At 42.8% G+C, this 17,542-nt stretch overlaps 2 non-coding genes across 2 annotated transcripts; one reads left to right on the top strand and one right to left on the bottom strand.

Annotated features, from left to right (window-relative positions):
• The first annotated feature begins 778 nt into the window (after positions 1-778).
• Positions 779-885, top strand: LOC120269747. Its single transcript, XR_005539385.1, has one exon. It is a non-coding gene; the product is annotated as a small nucleolar RNA R71 (small nucleolar RNA).
• A 6,470-nt stretch (positions 886-7,355) lies between these two features.
• LOC120269827 lies at positions 7,356-7,462 on the bottom strand. The gene has a single exon (XR_005539460.1). It is a non-coding gene; the product is annotated as a small nucleolar RNA R71 (small nucleolar RNA).
• Between the last annotated feature and the right edge of the window lie 10,080 nt (positions 7,463-17,542).

Consider the following 17,542-nt stretch of genomic DNA (forward strand, 5'->3'; position numbering starts at 1 on the left):
TCGGCAAACTCCCCGAGGATTGTTCAGCTTGACCACGAGCAAGCTATCCCACTTGGTTTTCTAGAGGTTGGATGGACGCTTGAACATTTTTCAGTACAGCACCAAATTCATCAAGTTTCTTTTTCATTACTGCGAACGTGCCTCCGTGCCAAGCATGAATCTTGCCAATATATCCTCCGTGGAGAGTTTCTTCTCTTGTGGAGGAGGGGCATGGTATTGGTTTCCATGAAATGGTGGAGGCTTGTCTGAGATTGGCCTTGATTCCAAGAGGGATTTGACGAGCCTCTCAACCATAATTGTAAGTGTTACCAAATTGGTTCCCACGGTCCTCGTGGTCCACCCCTAACATAATCAAGCTGTTTCTCGAGGAGGTGATGGGGCAACAAAAAAATAGGACATTGTGATGTTGCATGCCCGACCCCACAAGTGTCACATGACAAAAGCGGCCTTGGAACCCAAAGCTGGACCCCAACTTTGAGATGGTTAACTATTTCGTGCTAGGGCATCATGCTCGAATTTCCGCTCGATGATATGCTTCGTCAAGGCATCAATCTTCGCAGCCAATGATGTGGATTCGTTCACCTCATACAACCCTGCAGCCCTTGGAGGCTTTTGTCTAGTGCTCCAATGACACTCGTTGCTAGACATATTCTCAATTAATGCCTCGGCCTCTTGGGGAAGCTTGTTGCTTAAAAGAACCACTACGTTTGCATCAATAAGTCGCCTAGTAGCATAGTTCAGCCCGTTACACAACATCTGTACTCTCATCCATGCAGGGAAGCCATGATGAGGACACTTACGAAGAAGGTCCTTAAATCGTTCATGGGCTTCAAATAGTGTCTCACTATCACCTTGCCTGAAAGACGAAATCTCCTGTCTCAATCTTGCAGCCTTGCTTGCAGGAAAATATCTGGCTAGGAACTTCTCGACCATTTCCTTCCAAGTGGTGATGGACCCCGGAGCTAGGGATGTGAGCCATCTGTATGCTGCATCTCTCAAGCTGAACGGGAACAACCTCAGTCTGATGGCATCATCTGACACTGAATTGATCTTGAAAGTGGAGCAGATTTGAAGGAACCGAGCAAGATGGGCATGGGGATCCTCATCCGCTAAACCATCAAACTGTACTGAATTCTGAATCATCCCTATGCTACTCGCCTTGATTTCAAAGTTATTAGCCGGAACGGTTGGTACTTGGACACTAAATTCTTCTCCGGTGAACTGTGGCCTTTCATATTCCGATATTGTCTTCCTAGGCTCCTCCATGACTGACGGTTCACTTGACTCAACCCGAACCTCTTGTTGTCTAGAACTTTCTGCTGCTTCTCTCAATCTTTGATGCAAAGTTCTTTCTATCTCGTTATCGGGTTAAGTCAAGTTTGCTTGACTTGCTCGTGTCATAAGATGTGCACCTACACGAATTGAGGAGTCAAGATGTTAGTTAATAGTAAGAACACAAAGATGGGTAATTACAAAAGATCATCAACCAGAAACACAAAAGACAAACACAACAAAAGTGAAAAAACAAATGAAAAAGAAAAGGCTAAATCAACAAGTGTAAAGATTTGCAAATATTCCTCAGTGATTGGTCCCCGGCAACGGCACCAAAAACTTGATCGACACGAAGTGTGTACACCCGCAAGCGCACGGGATCGTGAAGTAATAAACCACTCACGCACGCGCGAATGGGTCGTATTCTCAAGGGGCCTGAGGAGCTACCCTAATCACTTCTTTCCTATTGTTTAGCTCACTGATTCCAATATAAGAGAAAAGAAGAAAAGAAAGCAAAACAAAAAGAGAAATAAAATCTTAAGAAGTACGAAACAAGTAAAATACGGAAGATGCCCAAGGTTGGAAAACGGTCACGGATGCGGATTCCCAAGTAGGCTACTATAGTGAGTAGGAAATTGAGTAATAAAACACGTGGCTAGTTGGACCGAGAAAACCAAGACCTAGGTCAACCCGATGGTCACGGCAATTGACCCCTAACCCGGTGCAAGTGTTGAGCGCGGAATCTCTTCCGCCCAACTTCCCACACGGTTGCAAGGAGAATGTCTGTTTTCACAAGTTAGGGTGGAAACACAAGTAGTTTTCAACCCTAGGATTGGAGGGGTACAAATACCCGATGGTCACGGCATATTTATACAATGAACACTTCCTAGTTTGGTGGAGTCTAGCACTAAGGCAATGGTCATGCTACAAAATGCTACCAAGAATTTGATACATCACTCAATCAAATGTACCAAAACAAGCAAGAACACCAAACAAGGATCACAACAAGCCAAACATGCATAAACTACTCAAACAATCCAAAACATCACAAATTCGCCCCCTAGGTTCACCTACATCCGGTGACCTAGGGGTTTAGTTGTTCATGTTCAACAAGAAAACCAAATAATCCATACAAACAACTAAAGTAAACATGAGGAACACTCCCTCAAATGATGAAGGTCGAATGATGCAAGAATCCCGGGAGAAAGCCTTCCGAAGACACCACTCGAAGTGGTGGCTTCCCGTTGTCTTCAACCTCCATGCAATGATGCCCTAGAAGTAGATCCTCCTCGTTCTTGCTCTCCCCACAGAGAAAATGCTCGGATTTTCTCCCTTTTTGCCCTCCTAAAGCTTGGGTTCAATTGATGTGGAAGTGTTCTCCAAACCGTAGCTGGCCTTGTCCCCAAAGAAGAAGAAAAAATCAAGAAAAAGATGCCCAAAAAATGATCTTCAAGACCTTATAAGTGCCCAGATCCCGACCGGTAAACGGGTCAGTATACCGGCCGTATACCTACCCCTCGGGAATTTCAATCTTTTGCCGAGAAGGCCACGATGAGCTATAGTGACACTGCTACATTAACACCACTACAGTACTATGCTATAGTAATCCCGTCCCCCGGAAATGCCGTTTTGATGCCGAATTCATCCCCAATCGCGTCGCCGAGCTACCATGGCTTCTAAAGGGCATGAAATGCAAAAATACTACAATTTAGACCAAAAAAGCATCGATTCAACAAATAAATATAAAGAATAATACAGAACAAATACATACAAAATACATACTTTTAGATGTTTATCATACTCCAATTCCAACTGAACAAAGGACGATATCTCATTCCTAAGCTTTGCTGATTTTTTGGGAGTGAAATAACGGGCTAGAAAAGCTTCTACCATCTCCTCCCATGTAGTGATTGATGCTCTAGGTAATGAGTGTAGCCACTGCTTCGCTTTCTCCTTCAAGGAAAATGGGAAGGCTCTCAATTTGATTGCATCATCCGTAACCCTATTTATCTTCAGCATGTCGCACACCTAGAGAAAGCTCTCTATATGACTATTTTGATCCTCATCAGCCAAACCGTTGAATTGTGCGGACTACTGCAGCATATGGATGAATGCCGACTTTAGCTCGAAGTTCTGAGCTGTAATTGGAGGACGCACAATACTGGATTGCGTCCACAACATTGAAGGTCTGGCATAGTCGGATAGTGTTCGCTGTTGCTCATTCTGTCCCTCCATGTTTTCAGATTCCTCTCCTTCTAAATCAGCTGAATTATGTTGTTCTTCCACAGGTTCTTTCCCTTTTTTTCGAAGTGTACGTTCAAGCTCAGGGTCTCCTTCAATCAATATTGACGGATTCCATCGGGTCATAACCTAGAGCAGCAACAAAAAGAAAGAAAAAGAAAATCAGAACAACGATAGAATGAGAAGATATGAAACAGAATGTATGGTAAAATAGCTAAGAAAACAAAGTCCAACGTATCACTAAACGCCTATTCCCCGGCAACGGCGCCAAAAACTTGACAAGGTCCCCTTGCGTATATCCCTTAAGTGCACGTGTTTGTCGAAGTAATAATCCTGGGTCAGCGGGTATCGAATCCACAGGGACTAGGGAATAAAAATACTTAATTTGATTCTTAGCTATGTGAAAGATCAATGATAATGAGTGTGATAATGATTCAATTCTCAATAATAAAAGCAACAAGAAAGGAAGCAAAAGTAAAGAAGGGGGTAAGGCAATCGATAAAGATGGGGTACCGGGATAATGCACCACCTAGGATAATTGTTTCAAGTGCAAGAACCCTCTATTATACTTCATCATTGATGCAATGGTGAGTCGTGGAAATCCTTAATTACATACATAGTCCCAAATCTAAGGTCAACTATGCCTAACTCTATACATGTCCCGGAGGAGAAATCGAACAATCTAAACACCTCACAGTCGCATAGAGTTGCAATGAGCTCTAGGGATTCCAAGTGATAAATCTCTTCCTAATTATAGACCTAACCCTTTGGTCCAGGTGGAAGGTCCCTAACTACAATTAAGCCCTAGATGCTAAGATCACCTTAACACTTCACTCTGTTGCACGCGTAACTAAGCCCCAGCGGAAGTTCATCCTTTAGACCATTCACTCTATTATAGCCGCAAAGAACTCGAGGAACGGAGGTTGAATTTATCACACCGGAGGGGAAACGGGACGCTTGTGAACCTCTCGACTCACCCTCTCAAAACTCTTCAACCTAGCTTTGTCTAACGCTCGTGGTGTGTCACTGACTCACAAAGTTACCAACAAGAACTCTCAACCCTAGTGTCACTCTAGGGGAAATATTCATACAATCAAGCATTCAAGGTTGGAACTCACAATAAACATCAATTTATTGAAAGCATAATAAAGAGGTTCAAAGAAACAAATACATCCTAGGGTTCACAATACCCGAGTACCCACTAGGGGTTTAGCCCTCCATGGAGCTAAGTACAATCAAAGAAATAGAATGTAAAAGCAATAAATCCATAAGGAAACCCCCTCGATAGTCGTGTCGATGGTCTTGTGGAAAGTCCTCTACTCGTCGTCCAAGGATTCCCTCGTCCGGTATAGGATACGCCTCGACGGAAGCACCCCTACCAACCTTCTTCCTAAGGAATGATGATGTCAGAGCCGTAGAACCTCTCCAAAACCCTTGCCAATACCCCTCAAAACCCTAGCTGAAGCCTCTCTCAAGTTGGGGAAAAGATGGAGAAAAGAATACCAAAATCGTGGCTGAATCGGCTTTAAATAGGGCTGGAATCAGGCGACTACACGGGCGTGGATGCTCCACACGCCCGTGCAGAATTTCCACACGGGCGTGGATGCTACATTGCTCTACTACAGTATACGACCTGAATAGCTTCCCAATTCCATACTTTCATCGGGGTAACGCAAACGGGCACATGTTCACGTCGTGGATCACTTGCTTCTTCAATGGTGTACACATTGGTGAAACTCTTGTTCTATGTGCATAAGTCGGAATGCTCGAGTGTGACTGCCTTTGTGCCCCTCCAAATGGATGTGCCAACTCGAATACGAGGAGGTTGGCACACACTCTAGCATCTCACATCGACCTATGTCTTCGCGTTTGAACCTTAGCAAGATTTCCTCCAAAATCGGTGCATTGTGATCCACATTGGCCTATTTCCTTCATACTCGGCCTCACAACCCTACCTGCATAAAAGTAACATAAAAAAACACATATTAGTGTAAAAACCCGAGAAAAGTAATGCTCAACATAAGGAATGAACGCTTCGCATTCGTATCGCACAAGCACTTATCAGGAGTGGTTCTACGGATTCGACACCGCGCTTCTCTTGGAATAAGGTTGTTGGGGAGCTTTCATCGACACCGATCCGGCGAGGTGTACCCTAGCCCAGACAAGGGAACATTTGTAGAAAAAGAGGCTACTCCACAAGACCATCAACACGAATACCGAGGGGGTTTTTCTATGGATGACTTGTTTTTACTATCAATTTCATTATTGATTATATCTTGCTCCGTGGAGAGCTAAACCCCCTAGTGGGTACTTGGATTTTGTAAACCCTAAGATGTTAATGTTTCTTTGACCTTTTATTATGCCTTCCTTAATTGATATTTTTATTTGAGTTTCAATCTTGAATGCTTGTTGAATGATTTATCCCTTAGAGTGACACTAGGGTTGAGAGTTCATCTTGGTAAACTTTGTGGATGGGTGACATGCCACGAGGGTTAGACAATGCTAGATTGGAGAGGGTTGAGAGGGTGAGTCGAGAGGTAGCGGAGGGTCCCTCCGGTGTGATTTATCCTACCTCCTAAAGTTCTTTGTGGTTACAATAGAGTGAAGAACTAAAAGATGAACTCCACTAGGGCTTAGTTGCGCAACCAACAGAGTGAAGCGTTGAAGTAACTTTAGTATCTGGTGCTTAATTGTGACTAGGGGTCTTTCGCCTTAACCAAAGGGTTAGATCTACACATAGGAATAGAGTTTATCACATGGAATCCCTAGAACTCTATGCAACTTTGCATAGCGTAAGGTGTTGAGACTAAGCGATTTCTCCATCGAGACATAGAGTAGAGCTAGTCACGGTTGACCTTAGGTTTGGGACCGTGTAATTTAGGATTTTGACGACTCATTAAGCGTTAGTTGGAAAGCATATTAGTAGGTCTTACACTTGAAATATTAGACCTAGGGGAGCATTGTCCGAGTACCCCACTTCTATCGATTGTCTTTCCTCTCACTTACTTGGGCCTCTCGTTCTTGTTTCTTTTGCTTTTGCTTACATTACACTTTATCAAACCAATCATTATTCATTTTCACTTGGTTAAGTAGCAATTTTAATAGTTTTATTCCCTACTCCCAGTGGATACAGTACCCCACTCACTTGGGATTTATTACTTCGGCAATCCTGTACACTTGTTAGTCACACGCAAGGGGTGTTGTCATGTTTTTGGTTTGGAATTTGTTATCTTAGCCATTCATCATTCATTCTACGTCACATCTTCTTATTCTATCATCATTCTGATTCGTTTTCTTTATTTTCGTGCAGCTCTAGCTTATGACCCGAGGGAAACCTTCGATATTAATTGAATGTGATCCTAAACTTGAACGTACACTCAGAAGAAAGGGTAAAGAACTTATGTAAGAACCATCAAATCTAGCTGAAGTGGAAGTTGAAGGGTCTGACAACATGGAAGAACAGAATGAACAATAGAGAACACTTTCTGATTACGCCAGACTGTCAGTATTGGGGACACAATCTAGCATCATGCGGCTCTCGATTATAGCTTTGAACTTTGATCTAAAGCTAGCATTTATCCAAATAATACAGTAATCATCGCAATTTAATGGTTTAGCCGATGAGGATCCAAACAACCATATTGATAACTTCTTGGAAGTTTGTGACATGCTGAAGATTAGTGGTGTTACAGATGATGCTATAAGATTGAGGCCTTTCCCATTCTCTCTAAAAGGAAGAGCAAAGTAGTGGTTACATTCTTTACCACGAACATCCATCATGATATGGAATGAAATAGTCGAAGCTTTTTCTTGCAAGGTACTTTCCTCTGGGGAAATCGGCGAAGCTTCATTATGAAATATCGTCGTTTGTTAAGATGGAGCTTGAATCCTTGTTTGAGACATAGGAGCAATTTAAGGACCTCTAGCGGAAGTGCCCACAGCATGGTTTCCCGAAATGGATGATCATTCAGACTTTTTACAACAGGTTGAATCAAAGTACGAGAAAACTTCTTGATGCCACCACAGGAGGTACGATGGGGAACAAGACCCCTGAAGAAGCCAAGTTGTTGTAAGAGGAAATAGCCATGAATAGTTACCAATGGAATGCAAGGGAAAAGAAGAAAATGGCCGGACTTCATGAAATTGATGCAGTTACGTCCTTAGCAACCCATGGAGACGTATTGAGCAAGAAATTAGATACGTTGACTTCACCGAGGGTGGTCACAATCACAAGTTATAATGGTTGTGGGGGTTCACATATGCCGTTTGATTGTCCTATTTCGCTTGCTACTTCAGCCCTGACTGAATAAGTAAACTTTGTCAGTAATTCGGGAAGGGTAGAAGGTAATCCTTATAGCAACACTTACAACCAAGGCTGGAGGAACCACCCTAATTTCTCATGGAATAACCAAGGGCAGCAAAAGGCCATAGCACCACTGGGTTTTCGACAACAACAAGCCCCGAACATGGAGAATATAGTTTCAGGCTTGGAAACTCGGATGATCGACTTAGAGAAAGCCTTGACTAGATTTGTGCAATCGTTGGATACACGGTTCCAATCGGTCGAGGCTATACTTCACAAGCACAACGCTTCATTGCACAATTTAGAAAATCAAGTGGGCAATTTGTGAAGTCTCTATCAGAGAGACCACAAGGAAGCCTACCAAGTAATACCGAGACTAATCCTAGAGAAGATATGAAGGTGATCACTTTGAGAAATGGTCATGAGATTGAGGGTAGGTTTCCATGGGAGAAGACCAATGTTGAAGCACTTGAGGTCATGGAGGTTGAGGAGAGAGCTAACAAAGGGAAGGAGGTGACACCCCCACCTTACAAGCCAAGAATACTCTACCTTCAAGATTGAAGAACAACCAAAATGATGAGCAATACAAGAAGTTCTTGGGTCTATTCAAGCAATTGCACATCAGCATTCATTTTGAAAGATCTTTTGACTAGCAAGAGGAAGTTGGAGGAGAGTGCATCGGTGATTTTAGATGCCTCTTGTTTGGTGGTGTTGCAAAAGAATATGCCGAACAAGAAGAAAGACCGTGGAAGCTTTGTGATTCCATGCAACATTGGCAGTTTGGGTAAAGAGATGGCATTGGCGGATTTGGGGGCTAGTATCAACTTCATGCCATACTCGTTCTTTTGGAAGCTAGGCATGGGAGAGCCTAGGCCCACTTGGATGACATTGCAATTGGCGGACGAAACAGTGAGACATCCGAGGGGCATCATTGAAGACATACTTGTCAAGGTTGACAAGTACATATTTCCAGTAGACTTTGTAGTGTTGGATGTCGATGAGGATGTAGATGTTCCTTTGATACTTGGGAGGCCATTCTTGTGCACTTCCAAGGCACTTATCATGGACGGCGGGGAGTTGACACTGAGGGTCAGATATGACAAGCTCACATACCGACTCACCAAAGCCACATGAAATTCTCTTGACTTTGATGATACTCTTTATTTTCTTGACATTACCAATGAACTAATTGATGAATGTGTGCAGGAAATGTTGAATCCAGACCCGTACGAGGGGTTTCTAGACAAAGAAATGGAGAATGAAGAGGTGATGATGCTTGGTATAGAGGAGAAGGTACCACTACTCCGGGGACCATGAAGAAGATAGTCCGGAAAATGAAGCGAGCTAGGAGACGCCACAAGAAATGCCCCAAGGCTGTTGGGGAAGCACATGAATAGAACAAGGGTGATGAACTTTTAAGTGGTAACAAGCTCGACAACTCTCCCTCTACCTTAAAAAGGTTATGTTCATCATGCTTCCAAGTCATGGGTAAGAGGGGAGCCTTCTTCATCTATGAACCCCCATAAGGTAAGACAAGGTACGTCCAGCTAAGTGGCGTTAAACAAGTGCTTCTTGGGAGGCAACCCAAGCTTTTACTATTTTCCTAGTTTTTAGTTTAGTGTTTGCATGAATAAGGCTTTTAGTGTTGGTGTCTTGATTTTTAGATACTATTTGATAAATGCTTGTGCGATAAGAATACGAAGTGTTCTTTCCTTGTGTTGAGCATTACTCTTCTCGGGTTTTAACTCTAATATGTGTGCAATTTTGTTACTTTCATGCAGGTAGGGTTGTGAAGCCGAATATAAAAGAAAGAAGCCAATATGGGTCATAAATGCAACAATTTGGAGGAAATCTTGCTAAGGTTCAAACGCGAGGACACAAGTCAGGTTCGAGATGCAAGAATGTGTGCCAACCTCCTCGTATTCAAGTTAGTATAACCATTTGGAGGGGCACAAGGGCAGTCACATTCAAGCATTCCGACTTGTGCATATAGAATAAGATCTCCACCAACATGTCCGTTATTGAAGAAGCAAAGCAATCCATGATGTAAACTTGTACCCGTTTGCGTTACCTCGATGAAAGAATGGATTCCGGAGTATTTCAGGCCGGTATTGTAGTAGGACACTGTAGAAAAACTGTAGCAAGAATACTATACCAGCATTGTTTACAGCCGACCGAGAAAATAGGAAAACAGAGAATCCACATGGGCATGTGGAAATTGCACACGCCCGTGTGAAAAATCCACAGGGGCGCTCACACGGGCGTGTGGATTCCAAATTCCAGCCCTTTAAAAGCTGATTTCAGCCCCGATTTCAGCATTCTTTTGTCCATCTTTTCCCCAACTTGAGAGAGGGATAGCGGCTAGGGTTTTGAGAGGTATTGACTAGGGCTTTGGAGAGGTTCTACCGCTCCGACATCACGCGCCATTTGGAAAAAGGTTAGTGGGAGAGCTTTCATCGGCACCTATCCGCCGAGGTGTATCCTAGGCCGGACTCTCCACAAGACCATCGCCACGACTAACGAGGGGGTTTTCTGTGGATGGCTTGTTTATACATTCGATTTCATTGATTGTATTTAGCTCCATGGAGAGATAAACCCCTAGTGGGTACTTGGGTATCTGTGAACCCTAGGATGTATTCGTGTCATTGAATCTCTTTATTATGCCTTCAATTAATTGATTTTATTGTGAGTTCCAATCTTGTATGCTTGATTGTATGAAGACTCCCCTAGAGTGACACTAGGGTTGAGTGTTCTTCTTGTTAACTCTTGTGAGTGAGTGACACACCATTAGAGTTAGACAAAGCTAGGTTGGAGAGGGTTAAGAGGGTGAGTCGAGAGGTAGCGGAGCGTCACCTTTCCCCTCCGGTATGATCTATCCTACCTCCATGTTCCAAGTGTTCTTTGTGGTCATAGTAGAGTGAATGGGCTAAGGGATGACCTTCCACTGGGGCTTAGTTGCGAGTGCAACAGAGTGAAGTATTGAAGTAAACTTAGCATCTAGGACTTAATTGTGGTTAGGGATCTTTCACCTGGACCAAAAGGTTAGGTCTATACATAGGAATAGGGTTTATCATTTGGAATCCCTAAAGCTCATTGCAATTCTATACGAGTGTGAGGTGTTGAGATTGTTTGATTTCTCCTCCGAGACATGTATAGAGTTAGGCGTTGTTGACCTTAGATCTGGGACTATGCAATTAAGGATTTCCATGACTCATTATTGATTAGGAAGCATAATATATGTTTATTGTACTTCAAACCATTGTCCTAGACGGAACAATACCCGAGTACCCCATCTTTATCGATTGCCTTACCTTATCCTTTACTTATGCTCTCTTTTTTGTTATTTTTACTCTTGAGAATTGAATCTTGTCACACATATCACTATTCATTTTCCAAATTAGTTAAGAAACAATTTAATTGTCTTTATTCACTACTCTCTGTGGATACGAAACCCACTCATCAGGGATTATTACTTCGACACCCATGTACTTGCGGTGTACACGCATATTCGGGTGTGTCACTATTGTTCTGTGATTTTCTCGCCGACATTTTGGTGTTATCATGTGCTTACATGTTTATGGCGAAGTTGTTGGTCATTTGAGTGAGATTTTCATGTTTTTCCCGGGTATATTTTGTATGATAAGGCAGGCTCTGAGTGTATCTATATAATCAGGACTTTTCTGTAGAGCCTGCAGAGTTTTCTAAAATATCCAAAGAAAACGCACGGCCATGTGAATTTCCCACACGGCCGTGGGTCTCTAATGTGAGCTCATCCTAAGAGGGCACAAGGGCATGGACTCTTCCCTGTGAATAACCTTGTGATGGTCCATGCCCGTTGGTAATTTCCACAAGGGCGTGTGTTATCTTGCAGAGACTTAGAGATTTTTCCCTAGAAGAAATAAGGGCATGGACTCACCCCTGTGGATGACTCTGTGCCAAACACAGGGGTGTGTCACTCACTGACAAGGTTACCAACAAGAACTCTCAACCCTAGTATCACTCTAGGGGTGTATTCACACAATCAAGCATTCAAAGTTGGAACTCACAATAAACATTAATTAATTGAAAGCATAATAAAGAGATTCAAAGAAATGAATACATCCTACAGTTCACAAATACCCAAGTACCCACTAGAGGTTTAGCTCTCTATGGGGCAAAATACAATAGATAATGAAATCAAAAGTATAGAGATGTAATCCAAGAATGAAAACCCCCTTGTGTTTGTGTCGAAGGTCTTGTGGATCGGCCCACGTCTTCTTCAAAGGTCCCCTCGTCAAACCTAGGGCACACCTCGCCGGATAGGTGCTGATGAAAGCTCCCAAAATAGCTCTCTTCCGAAGGAAATGCGGCGTCGAAGGCAGTCAAACCTCTCTAAAGACTTGCCAAAACCTCTCCAAACCATGGCCGCCGGCGCCTACAAAGATGGGGAAAGGTGGAAGAAAATTTAGGGGAAAAGATAGAGAAATCAGGGCTGAATCGCGGCTTTTAAAGGGCTAGAATCGAGCATCCACACGGGCGTGTGGAATTTCCACACGGTCGTGTGAATTCTCTGGAATTCTGATTTTCGTCCCACTGCAAATAGTAAAATGCTACAGTAAAATGCTACGCCGATTTCACTACAATAGCTTGCTGTAGTACTCAGCCAAAAATACTCCCGAATCCACTTTTCATCGAGGCAACATAAACGGGCACACATTTATGCCGTAGATCGCGTCGCTTTTTCAATAAACGGTTTCATTGGTGAAGATCTTGTTATCAATGCACAAGTCCGGATACGCAAATGTGACTGCCCTTGTGGCCCTCCAAATCATTGTAATTGCTTGAATACATGGAGGTTAGCACACATTCACGTATCTTTGAGCCCAACTTGTGTCTTCGCGTTTGTTCTTTCCAAGATTTTATCAAATAGTGCATTCACGATCTACTTTTGTCTTCTTTTTCTTAAAACATAGCTTCACAACCCTACCTGCGCAAAAGAGCAGAAATAGACATGTATTAGGGCTTAAACCTGATAAAAGTAATGCTCATTGTAAAGAAAGAACACTTCGCATTCTTAACACACAAACACTTATCAAAATCCCCCACACTTAAGATTTTGCTTGTCCTTAAGCAAAAATTAAACATTTTGTGCATAGATGAAGGAAATATTGGAAGTGCTTGGCCTTAGGTTCACCAAAGTATACAAAGAGTGCATTCTACAAGTAAGGGAAATTTCAACACTAAACATAAAAAATCGAAGCTCTAGCTAAAAACTTGAATCAAAAAGGACAACAAACCCGAAATCATGAAAGTGTGTGGACTCACTCAAGTCAACCCAAAGTATACTCCTCAAAGCTCTAAGTATAAGGGACTTGTTTATCTACAACAAGAAAGCAACACCAATTTCTAAGACGGTAGTAGCTTCACACATTCTATAAGGTAGCCCTTTCCCAAGCGGCCGCTAAGGTGGCTTTCACACTTTCGAGGTGGTAGCTTGACAAGGTCCCCTTGCGTATATCCCGCAAGTGCACGGGTTTGTCGAAGTAATAATCCCGGGTGAGCAGGTATCGAATCCACAGGGAATAGGAAATAAAAATACTTGATTCAATTCTTAGCTATGTGAAAGATCAATGATGATAAGTGTGACAATGATTCAATTCTCGACAATAAAAACAACAACTAAGAGAGCAAAAGTAAAGAAAGGGGGTAAGGCAATCGATAAAGATGGGGTACTCGGATATTGCTCCGCCTAGGATAATTGTTTCAAGTGCAGGAACCCTCTATTATGCTTCCTAATCAATGCAATGGTGAGTCGTGGAAATCCTTAATTACATCGTCCCAAATCTAAGGTTAACTATGCCTAACTCTATACTGTCCCGGAGGAGAAATCGAACAATCTCATCACCTCGCACTCGCATAGAGTTGCAATGAGCTCTACGGATTCCAAGTGATAAATCTCTTCCTAATTATAGACCTAACTCTTTGGTCCAGGTGGAAGGTCCCTAACCACAATTGAACCCTAGATACTAAGATCACCTCAACGCTTCATTCCGTTGCACGCGCAACTAAGCCCCAGCGGAAGGTCATCCCTTAGACCATTCAATCTATTATGGCCACAAAGAACCTGAGCAATGGAGGTAGAATCTATCACGTCAGAGGGGAAAGGGGATGGTCCTGTACCTCTCGACTCACCCTCTCAACCCTCTCCAACCTAGCTGTGTGTAACGCTCATGGTGTGTCACTCACTCACAAGGTTACCAATGAGAACTCTCAACCCTAGTGTCACTCTAGGGGAAATGTTCATACAATCATGCATTCAAGGTTGGAACTCACAATAAACATCAATTAATTGAAAGCATAATAAAGAGATTCAATGAAACAAATACATCTTAGGGTTCATAATAACCAAGTACCCACTAAGGGTTTAGCTCTCCATGGAGCTAAGTACAATCAAAGAAATAAAATGTAAAAGCAATGAATCCATAAAGAAACCCCCTGGATAGTCGTGTTGATGGTCTTATGGAAAGTCCTCTACTCGTCGTCCAAGGATTCCCTCGTCCGGTATAGGATACGCCTCGACCGAAGCTCCCCTACCAACCTTCTTCCTAAAGAATGACAATGTCGGAGCCATAGAACCTCTCTAAAACCTTGGCCAATACCTCCTAAAACCCTAGCCGAAGCCCTCTCTCAAGTTGTGGAAAAGATGGAGAAAAAAATACTAAAATCGGGGCTGATTCGGCTTTAAATAGGGCTGGAATCGGGCAACTACACGGCCGTGGATGCTTCACGCACTCATGCAGAATTTCCACACGGGCGTGGATAATTTCCACATGCCCGTGTGGATTCGCTGAACTACTTTTCTCTCGGGCGGCTGTGAATAGTACTACTACAGTACTTGCTACCGTGTTGCTATAGTGCTCTGCTACAGTATCATGCCTGAATAGCTTCCCGAATCCATACTTTCATCTGAGTAACGCAAACGGGCACACGTTCACGTTGTGGATCACTTGCTTCTTCAATGATAGGCAAGTTGGTGAAGCTATTGTTCTATGTGCATAAGTCAGAATGTTCGAGTGTGACTGCCTTTGTGTCCCTCCAAATGGATGTGCCAAACTCAAATACGAGGAGGTTCGCACACACTCTAGGATTTCACATCGACCTATGTCTTCGAGTTTGAACCTTAGCAAGATTTCCTCCAAAATCGGTGCATTGTAATCCACATTGGCTTCTTTCCTTCATAAACGGCCTCACAACCCTACCTGCATAAAAGTAACATATAAACACACATATTAGTGTAAAACCCCCAGAAAAGTAATGCTCAACATAAGGAATGAACGCTTCGCATTCATATCGCACAAGCACTTATCAAACTCCCCCACACTTAAGCTTTTGCTTGTCCTCAGGCAAAAATTAAACATTTTGTGCATCAATGAGGAACATATTAAAAGTTCTTTTCCTTAGGTTCACCAAAGTATACAAAGAGAGCATTCTACAAGTAAGGGAAATTTCAACAATAAATACAAAAAATCAAAGCTCTAGCTAAAAACTTGAATCAAAAAGGAAAACAAACCCGAAATCGTGTACTTGTGTGAACTCAGTCAAAACAACCCAAGGTATACTCCTCAAAGTTCTAAGCACAAGGGACTCATTTATCTACAAAGGTGACATCAATTTCAAAGATGGTAGTAGCTTCACACATCCTCTAAGGTAGCCCTTTTCCAAAGCGGCCGCTAAGGTGGCTTTCACACTTTCGAGGTGGTAGCTCTTTCTACCGGAGTAGTAGCATTCACTCATCATATGAGATAGCTCTTTCTCTCATTAGGGCATAGCTAGTATCCGACTTATGAGAGTAGATTCATACTTCATAGGTGGTAGCTCTTTCCACCCAACAAGCAGAAATAAACAATAAAACTATTTTGTTCTTTCTTTTCATTTTCCATTTTATTTTATTTTATTTTACTTTTTTTCAGAATTTAACACAAGAAATAACTATAACTGTCCCTTTAACATCAAACTTGAGTTTCCAAAAGAGTTTAAAGAGTAAGCAGTGCACTAACTGTAAATCGGGCAAAAATTCCTAGAAATTGAAGCAAGAAATAGAGCATTAAAACATTCAATGTTCCTAAACTCAAGAATACAATCATTGCAACTAAGGTGAACCGCCATTGGCTATGTGAGCATATATCAATCATGAACAATATAAAAGAATGCGTGCACTATGAAACTCCCCCACACACTTAAGTTGTACATTGTCCCCAATGTACACATGCAAGCTCACTCAAAATAAATATATCATACAAAAGCAAATGTGGGAGAAGCAATCAAAACAATACTCCCCTGACTCCTAGTGTTGGTTTGATGATGCTAATTCCGTGGGGGTACTGTTCCGACGGGTTGTGAAGCTCATACGGCGAAGTGCCTAAGCACCTTGGCTGTGCCCATGACTAAGTGTCAATCCCCAAGAAGAGAAGACCATCTACACGCATTCACGAGGGGGTTCAGTGAAGCTCAATAAAAAATAAAATATCTCGATTATATATAAAAGATAGACAATGAATACAACTCAAGATGCAAAATGAAAATAAACTCAGAAGGAGAATCCTTTCTGAGTGGACAAGTCTGAAATAAAATGCATAAAAGAAAAAGAACTAAAAATCAAATATCGGTGTCGCCCTCGGGCTCAGGTGCTGCTGCTGGTGAAGATACAAATGGTGGGTCCACCGGTGCGGGGTAGGGGATGAGGGTGTTGGAGGAACTGAGGGTCTAGATCTCAATAGATCTCGTAGAAAGTCGAACTGAGCCATAAGATCTGTATACTAAGCTGACTGTATAGCACGGAGCTCCACTATCTCGGTTTGAATCTCTCTCACAATGCTCTCAAGCCTCTCAATACGGTCATAAGCTCGAGGACCATGTGCTGCGGGAGGTCTGGGAATCTGCGGGGAACCCTTCGCAGTAACTCCTTCGCTCCTGGCGGTCTCTGGGGTAGCTGTAGTAAGAATATAGACCCCTGGCCCACATCTCCGTACCAACCCCATCATCCTGATCATATCAAACACAAGAGGGGTAGGCGCAACTATCCTCTCAGCACCACCTAAAGCATCCCCTAAACCCATTCCCAAAATGAGCCTGGTAATGTAGGGGCCATCAAATAATAAACCCACTCTCACAGACTGACCTTGTTACCTCAGAATATCTGCTAATATGCACCCCAAGTGAATCGGCACATTGCGGAACATGGAGTATAAAAAGAGTAGATCTTACTTGGTCAGAGCAGATGTGTTATCGGCTCGATCTGACATAGACCTGCTGATAACTATGTGTAAATACCTGTAGCTCGACTGGGATAGCCTAGTGGTCTTCGGCAACCCCGGTTCATACTCCCCATGTCCACACAGAATCCTATACGCATGATGTGGAGTCACTAATACCGGAAAATCCACCAATAATCATCTATACTCCACTGTACCTGTATAAGCGATATCGTACAGGTCCGTACGAATCAAAAACTCAGTGACACTGATGGAAAATCTATGTCCGAATGCCTGAAACTGTATAGCATCCGTAGTGTCAAATCTCCCACGCATAAACTGAAACTCAAAAGACGCTAAAACCTCAAGCGTTAATGCGCGGTAAGCTGGCTCACTGATCGGTAGTAGCCTCCTCCAGCTTCCTATTGCTAGCATCTCATCAATTTCATTAGCCAGCTCATCGCCCCGCTGAATATCTCTCAACACTTGCAAATCC

The sequence above is a fragment of the Dioscorea cayenensis genome, chromosome 9 (genome assembly GCF_009730915.1).
Source record: "Dioscorea cayenensis subsp. rotundata cultivar TDr96_F1 chromosome 9, TDr96_F1_v2_PseudoChromosome.rev07_lg8_w22 25.fasta, whole genome shotgun sequence".
NCBI classification, from domain to species: Eukaryota; Viridiplantae; Streptophyta; class Magnoliopsida; order Dioscoreales; family Dioscoreaceae; genus Dioscorea; species Dioscorea cayenensis.